The following is a 7738-nucleotide window of genomic DNA, read 5'->3' on the forward strand; positions in this document are numbered from 1 at the left end:
TCAGTGAATGTGGGGCGGGGGTCAGTGAATGTGGAGGCGGGGTCATTGAATGTGCAGGCGGGGTCACTGAATGTGAGGCTGGGGGTCAGTGAATGTGAAGGCGGGGTCAGTGAATGTGAGGGCGGGGGTCAGTGAATGTGGAGGCGGGGTAAGTGATTGTGGATGCGGGGTAAGTAATGTGGGGGCGGGGGTCATTGAATGTGAAGGCAGGGGTCAGTGAATGTGGAGGTGGGGTAAGTGAATGTGGAGGCGGGCTCAGTAAATGTGGGGTCAGAAGTCAGTGATTGTGGAGGCGGGGTAAGTGAATGTGGGGTCAGTGAATGTGGGGGCGGGGTCAGTGAATGTGGAGGCGGGGTCAGTGAATGTGGAGGCTGGGTCACTTAATGTGGGGGTGGGATCAGTGAATGTGTAGGTGGGGTCAGTGAATGGGGGCGGGGTCAGTGAATGTTTAGGCAGGGTCAGTGCATGTGGAGGCAGGGTAAGTGAATGTGGGGGCGGTTTCAGTGAATATGGAGGCTGGGTCAGTGAATGTTGGGGAGGGGTCTGTGAATGTGGAGGTGGGGTCAGTGAATCTGGGGTGGGGTAAGTGAATGTGCAGGATGAGTCATTGAATGTGGGGGCGGGGTCTGTGGGGGCGGGGTCAGTGAATATGGAGGCGGGGTAAGTGAATGTGGAGGCAGGGTAAGTGAGTGTGGGGGCGGGGTCAATGAATGTGGAGGCAGGGTCAGTGAATGTTGGGGCGGGGTCTGTGAATGTGGAGGTGGGGTCAGTGAATCTGGGGTGGGGTAAGTGAATGTGTGGGATGAGTCATTGAATGTGGGGGTGGGGTCTGGATGTGGGGGCAGGGGTCAGTGAATGTGGAGGCGGGGTAAGTGAATGTGGAGGCAGGGTAAGTGAGTGTGGGGGCGGGGTCAGTGAATGTGGAGGCAGGGTCAGTGATTGTGGGGGCGGGGGTCAGTGAATGTGGAGGCGGGGTCAGTGAATGTGGGGGCAGGGGTCAGTGAATGTGGAGGTGGGGTCAGTGAATGTGCAGGCGGGGTCACTGAATGTGCAGGCGGGGTCACTGAATGTGGGGCTGGGGGTCAGTGAATGTGAAGGCGGGGTCAGTGAATGTGGGGGCGGGGGTCAGTGAATGTGGAGGCGGGGTAAGTGAATGTTGATGCGGGGTAAGTGAATGTGGGGGCGGGGGTCATTGAATGTGAAGGCGGGGGTCAGTGAATGTGGAGGCGGGGTAAGTGAATGGAGGCGGGGTCAGTGAATGTGGAGGCGGGGTAAGTGAATGTGGGGTCAGTGAATGTGGGGGCGGGGTCAGTGAATGTGGAGGCGGGGTCACTTAATGTGGGGGTGGGGTCAGTGAATGTGTAGGCAGGGTCAGTGAATGTGGGGGCAGGGGTCAGTGAATGTGAAGGCGAGGTCACTGAATGTAGTGTCGGGGTAAGTGAATGTGGAAGCAGGGTCAGTGAATGTGGGGGCGGGGGTCAGTGAATGTGGAGTCGGGGTCACTGAATGTGGAGGCGGGGTCAGTGAATGTGGAGACTGGGTCACTTAATGTGGGGCTGGGGTCAGTTAATGTGGGGGCGGGGTCAGTGAATGTGGAGGTGGGGGTAAATGAATGTGGAGGCGGGGTCAGTGAATGTGGGGTTGGGGTCAGTGAATGTGGAGGCGGGGTAAATGAATGTGGGGGCGGGGTCAGTGAATGTGGAGGCGGGGTAAGTGAATGTGGAGGCGAGGTAAATGAATGTGGAGGCGGGGTCAGTGAATGTGGGAGGGGTCTGTGAATGTGGAGGCGGGGTAAAGGAATGTGGAGGTGGGGTCAGTGAATGTGGGGGTGCGGTCAGTGAATGTGAAGACGGGGTAAATTAATGTGGAGGCGGGGTCTGTGAATGTGGGGGCGGGGTCAGTGAATGTGGGGGCAGGGGTCAGTGAATGTGAAGGCGGGGTCACTGAATGTAGTGTCGGGTAAGTGAATGTGCAGGCAGGGTCAGTGAATGTGGAGGCGGGGTCAGTGAATGTGGAGGCAGGGTCAGTGAATGTGGAGGCAGGGTCACTGAATGTGAAGGCAGGGTCAGTGAATGCGGGGGTGGGGTCAGTGAATGTGGGGGCGGGGTCAGTGAATGTGGAGGCAGGGTCAGTGAATGTGCAGGCGGGGTCAGTGAATGTGGAGGCAGGGTCAGTGAATGTGGAAGCGGGGTAAGTGAATGTGGGGGCGGGGGTCAGTGAATGTGGAGGCTGGGTAAGTGAATGTGGAGGCGGGGTCAGTGAATGGGGGCGGCGTCAGTGAATGTGGAGGTGGGGTAAGTGAATGTGGAGGCCGGGTCAGTGAATGTGGGGGCAGGGGTCAGTGAATGTGGTGGCAGGGTCACTGAATGTAGAGGCGGGGTAAGTGAATGTGGAGGCGGGGTCAGTAAATGTGGCGGGGTCAGTGAATGTGGAGGCAGGGTCACAATGTGGAGGCAGGGTCAGTAAATGTGGGGGTGCGGGTCAGTGAATGTGAAGGTGGGGTCAGTGAATGTGGGGGCGGGGGTCAGTGAATGTGGAGGTGGGGTCACTGAATGTGGAGGCGGGGTCAGTGAATGTGGAGGCGGGGTCAGTGAATGTGGGGGTGTGGGTCAGTGAATGTGAAGGCGGGGTCAGTGAATGTGGGGGGAGGGGGTCAGTGAATATGGAGGCGGGGTCAGTGAATGTGGAGGCAGGGTCAGTGAATGTGGAGGCGGGGTAAGTGAATGTGGAGGCGGCGTAAGTGAATGTGAAGGTGGGGTAAGTGAATGTGGGGGCGGGTCAGTGAATGGTGACAATGGATGAAGGGTCGGAAACAACCAAGAAAAAACTACACAGTTGTCTCTCCGAAATGGCAGAATGGATGCGCAACCACTGCCTAAAACTAAATGCCGGAAAATCGGAGATACTACTGTTCGGAGGAGCCAAACTCTCATGGAACGACACGTGGTGGCCACCGTCTCTGGGATTAGCTCCCGTACCGAAACAGTACGCCAGAAACCTTGGCATCATGATGGATGACGCCCTGTCCATGAAAGACCACATACGCATACTCTGGGGCAAAGGTTTTGCAATTCTCAAACTCTTGGCAAAAATTTTCTCCTGGATACCTCTGGACTGTCGACGCACAATCACCCAGGCCCTCCTGGTTAGCCGACTAGATTACGGCAATGCCCTGTTCGAAGGGATGAACGAGCAACTGTTCTCCCGCCTACAGATCCTACAACACCAGGCGGCTAAATTGGTCTGTAACAAAGGCAAGCGAGATTCGGCCTCTGCATGCCTAAAAAAGCTTCACTGGCTACCAATGCGTCAGATGGCTACCTTCAAACTACTTTGCCACGCGCACAGAGCCCTTCATAAAACGGGCCCCACCATCCTTCAAGGGAAAATCGAATTCTATATCCCAAACAGGAATCTAAGATCCAACAACTCAGCTCTGGTGAAATCCAAGCGCATTTACAGAGCAAGGACTGGCGGCCGCGCCTTCTCATACTTGGCGGCTAAAAGATGGAATGAGTTACCTGTGGACCTTAGACACACCACTAACTACCTCCAATTCTGCCAAAAATTAAAAACTCACCTCTTTCCCAAAAACTAACCCCCAGCACAGTTTCAGTAGTCTTCTTTTCTTTTAGCTCCGTGATATCCCATGGGATGAGTGTCGCGCTCTACAAATACCAAAATAAATAAATAAATAAATGTGGAGGCGGGGTAAATGAATGTGAAGGCGGGGGTCAGTGAATGTGGAGGCGGGGTAAGTGAATGTGGAGGCGCAGTAAGTGAATGTGGGGTCAGTGAATGTGGGGGCGGGGTCAGTGAATGTGGAGGCGGGGTAAGTGAATGTGGGGTCAGTGAATGTGGGGGCGGGGTCAGTGAATGTGGAGGCGGGGTAAGTGAATGTGGAGGCTGGGTCACTTAATGTGGGGCTGCGGTCAGTTAATGTGGGGGCGGGGTCAGTGAATGTGGAGGTGGGGTAAATGAATGTGGAGGCGGGGTCAGTGAATGTGGGGGTGGGGTCAGTGAATGTGGAGGCGGGGTAAATGAATGTGGCGGCAGGGTCTGTGAATGTGGGGGCGGGGTCAGTGAATGTGGAGGCGGGGTAAGTGAATGTGGAGGCGGGGTCACTGAATGTGGAGGCAGGGTCAGTGAATGTGGGGGTGCGGGTCAGTGAATGTGAAGGCGGGGTCAGTGAATGTGGGGGAGGAGGTCAGTGAATGTGGAGGCGGGGTAAGTGAATGTGGAGGCAGGGTAAGTGAGTGTGGGGGCAAGGTCAGTGAATGTGGAGGCAGGGTCAGTGAATGTGGGGGCGGGGGTCAGTGAATCTGGAGGCGGGGTCAGTGAATGTGGGGGCAGGGGTCAGTGAATGTGGAGGCGGGGTCAGTGAATGTGCAGGCGGGGTCAGAGAATGTGGAGGCAGGGTCAGTGAATGTGGAAGCGGGGTAAGTGAATGTGGGGGCGGGGGTCTGTGAATGTGGAGGCGGGGTAAGTGAATGTGGAGGTGGGGTCAGTGAATGGGGCAGGGTCAGTGAATGTGGAGGTGGGGTAAGTGAATGTGGAGGCGGGGTCAGTGAATGTGGGGGCAGGGGTCAGTGAATGTGGAGGCGGGGTCACTGAATGTAGAGGCGGGTCAGTGAATGTGGAGGCGGGGTCAGTAAATGTGGAGGCGGGGTCAGTGAATGTGGAGGTGGCGTCAGTGAATGTGGAGGCAGGGTCACTGAATGTGAAGGCAGGGTCAGTGAATGTGGGGGTGGGGTCAGTAAATGTGGGGGCAGGGGTCAGTTAATGTGGAGGCGGGGTCAGTGAATGTGCAGGCGGGGTCAGTGCATGTGGAGGCAGGGTCAGTAAATGTGGCGGGGTCAGTGATCGTGGAGGCAGGGTCACAATGTCGAGGCGGGGTCAGTGAATGTGGGGGCGGGGGTCAGTGAATGTGGCGGCGGGGTCACTGAATGTGGAGGCGGGGTCAGTGAATGTGGGGGTGCGGGTCAGTGAATGTGAAGGTGGGGTCAGTGAATGTGGGGGTGGGGGTCAGTGAATGTGGAGGCGGGGTAAGTGAATGTGGAGGCAGGGTAAGTGAGTGTGGGGGCGGGGTCAGTGAATATGGAGGCAGGGTCAGTGAATGTGCGGCGGGGGTCAGTGAATGTGGAGGCGGGGTCAGTTCATGTGGGGCGGGGGTCACTGAATGTGGAGGCGGGGTCATTGAATGTGCAGGCGGGGTCACTGAATGTGGGGCTGGGGGTCAGTGAATGTGAAGGCGGGGTCAGTGAATGTGGGGCTGGGGGTCAGTGAATGTGAAGGCGGGGTCAGTGAATGTGAGGGCGGGGGTCAGTGAATGTGGAGGCGGGGTAAGTGATTGTGGATGCGGGGTAAGTAATGTGGGGGCGGGGGTCATTGAATGTGAAGGCAGGGGTCAGTGAATGTGGAGGCGGGGTAAGTGAATGTGGAGGCGGGGTCAGTAAATGTGGGGTCAGGGGTCAGTGAATGTGGAGGCAGGGTAAGTGAATGTGGGGTCAGTGAATGTGGGGGTGGGGTCAGTGAATATGGAGGCGGGGTCAGTGAATGTGGAGGCTGGGTCACTTAATGTGGGGGTGGGATCAGTGAATGTGTAGGCGGGGTCAGTGAATGGGGGCGGGGTCAGTGAATGTTTAGGCAGGGTCAGTGCATGTGGAGGCAGGGTAAGTGAATGTGGGGGTGGTTTCAGTGAATATGGAGGCTGGGTCAGGGAATGTTGGGGAGGGGTCTGTGAATGTGGAGGTGGGGTCGGTGAATCTGGGGTGGGGTAAGTGAATGTGCGGGATGAGTCATTGAATGTGGGGGCGGGGTCTGTGGATGTGGGGGCGGGGTCAATGAATGTGGAGGCGCGGTAAGTGAATGTGGAGGCAGGGTAAGTGAGTGTGGGGGCGGGGTCAATGAATGTGGAGGCAGGGTCAGTGAATGTTGGGGCGGGGTCTGTGAATGTGGAGGTGGGGGTCAGTGAATCTGGGGTGGGGTAAGTGAATGTGTGGGATGAGTCATTGAATGTGGGGGCGGGGTCTGGATGTGGGGGCAGGGGTCAGTGAATGTGGAGGCGGGGTAAGTGAATGTGGAGGCAGGGTAAGTGAGTGTGGGGGCGGGGTCAGTGAATGTGGAGGCAGGGTCAGTGAATGTGGGGGCGGGGGTCAGTGAATGTGGAGGCGGGGTCAGTGAAGTGGGGGGCGGGGGTCAGTGAATGTGGAGGCTGGGTAAGTGAATGTGGAGGCGGGGTCAGTGAATGGGGGCGGCGTCATTGAATGTGGAGGTGGGGTAAGTAAATGTGAAGGCGGGATCAGTGAATGTGGGGACAGGGGTCAGTGAATGTGGTGGCGGGGTCACTGAATTTAGAGGCAGGGTAAGTGAATGTGGAGGTGGGGTCACTGAATTTAGAGGCAGGGTAAGTGAATGTGGAGGTGGGGTCAGTAAATGTGGAGGCGGGGTCAGTGAATGTGGAGGCGGGGTCACTGAATGTGGAGGCAGGATCACTGAATGTGAAGGCCGGGTCAGTGAATGTGGGGGTGGGGTCAGTGAATGTGGGGTCGGGGGTCAGTGAATGTGGAGGCGGGGTCAGTGAATGTGGAGGCGGGGTAAGTGAATGTGGAGGCAGGGTAAGTGAGTGTGGGTGCGGGGTCAGTGAATGTGGAGGCAGGGTCAGTGAATGTGGGGGCGGGGGTCAGTGAATGTGGAGGCGGGGTCAGTGAATGTGCAGGCTAGGTCACTGAATGTGCAGGCGGGGTCACTGAATGTGGGGCTGGGGGTCAGTGAATGTGAAGGCGGGGTCAGTGAACGTGGGGGCGGGGGTCAGTGAATGTGGAGGCGGGGTAAGTGAATGTGGATGTGGGGTATGTGAATGTGGGGGTGGGGTTCATTGAATGTGAAGGTGGGGGTCAGTGAATGTGGAGGAGGCGTAAGTGAATGTGGAGGCGGGGTCAGTGAATGTGGGGTCAGGGGTCAGTGAATGTGGAGGCAGGGTAAGTGAAGGTGGAGTCAGTGAATGTGGAGGCGGGGTCAGTGAATGTGGAGGCTGGGTCACTTAATGTGGGGGTGGGGTCTGAATGTGTAGGCGGGGTCAGTGAATGAGGGCGGGGTCAGTGAATGTTTAGGAGGGTCAGTGCATGTGGAGGCAGGGTAAGTGAATGTGGGGGCGGGTTCAGTGAATATGGAGGCAGGGTTAGTGAATGTGGAGGTGGGGTCAGTGAATGTGGGGGCAGGGGTCAGTGAATGTGGAGGCGGGGTCACTGAATGTGCAGGCGGGGTCACTGAATGTGCAGGCGGGGTCACTGAATGTGGGGCTGGGGGTCAGTGAATGTGACGGCGGGGTCAGTGAATGTGGGGGCGGGGGTCAGTGAATGTGGAGGCGGGGTAAGTGAATGTGGATGCGGGGTAAGTGAATGTGGGGGTGGGGTTCATTGAATGTGAAGGCGGGGGTCAGTGAATGTGGAGGCACGATAAGTGAATGTGGAGGCGGGGTCAGTGAATGTGGGGTCAGGGGTCAGTGAATGTGGAGGCGGGGTAAGTGAATGTGGGGTCAGTGAATGTGGGGGCGGGGTCAGTGAATGTGGAGGCGGCGTCAGTGAATGTGGAGGGTGGGTCACTTAATGTGGGGGTGGGGTCTGAATGTGTGGGCGGGGTCAGTGAATGGGGGCGGGGTCAGTGAATGTTTTGGAGGGTCAGTGCATGTGGAGGCAGGGTAAGTTAATGTGGGGGCGGGTTCAGTGAATATGGAGGC

The sequence above is a fragment of the Lissotriton vulgaris genome, chromosome 1_1 (genome assembly GCF_964263255.1).
Source record: "Lissotriton vulgaris chromosome 1_1, aLisVul1.2, whole genome shotgun sequence".
Taxonomy (NCBI): Eukaryota; Metazoa; Chordata; class Amphibia; order Caudata; family Salamandridae; genus Lissotriton; species Lissotriton vulgaris.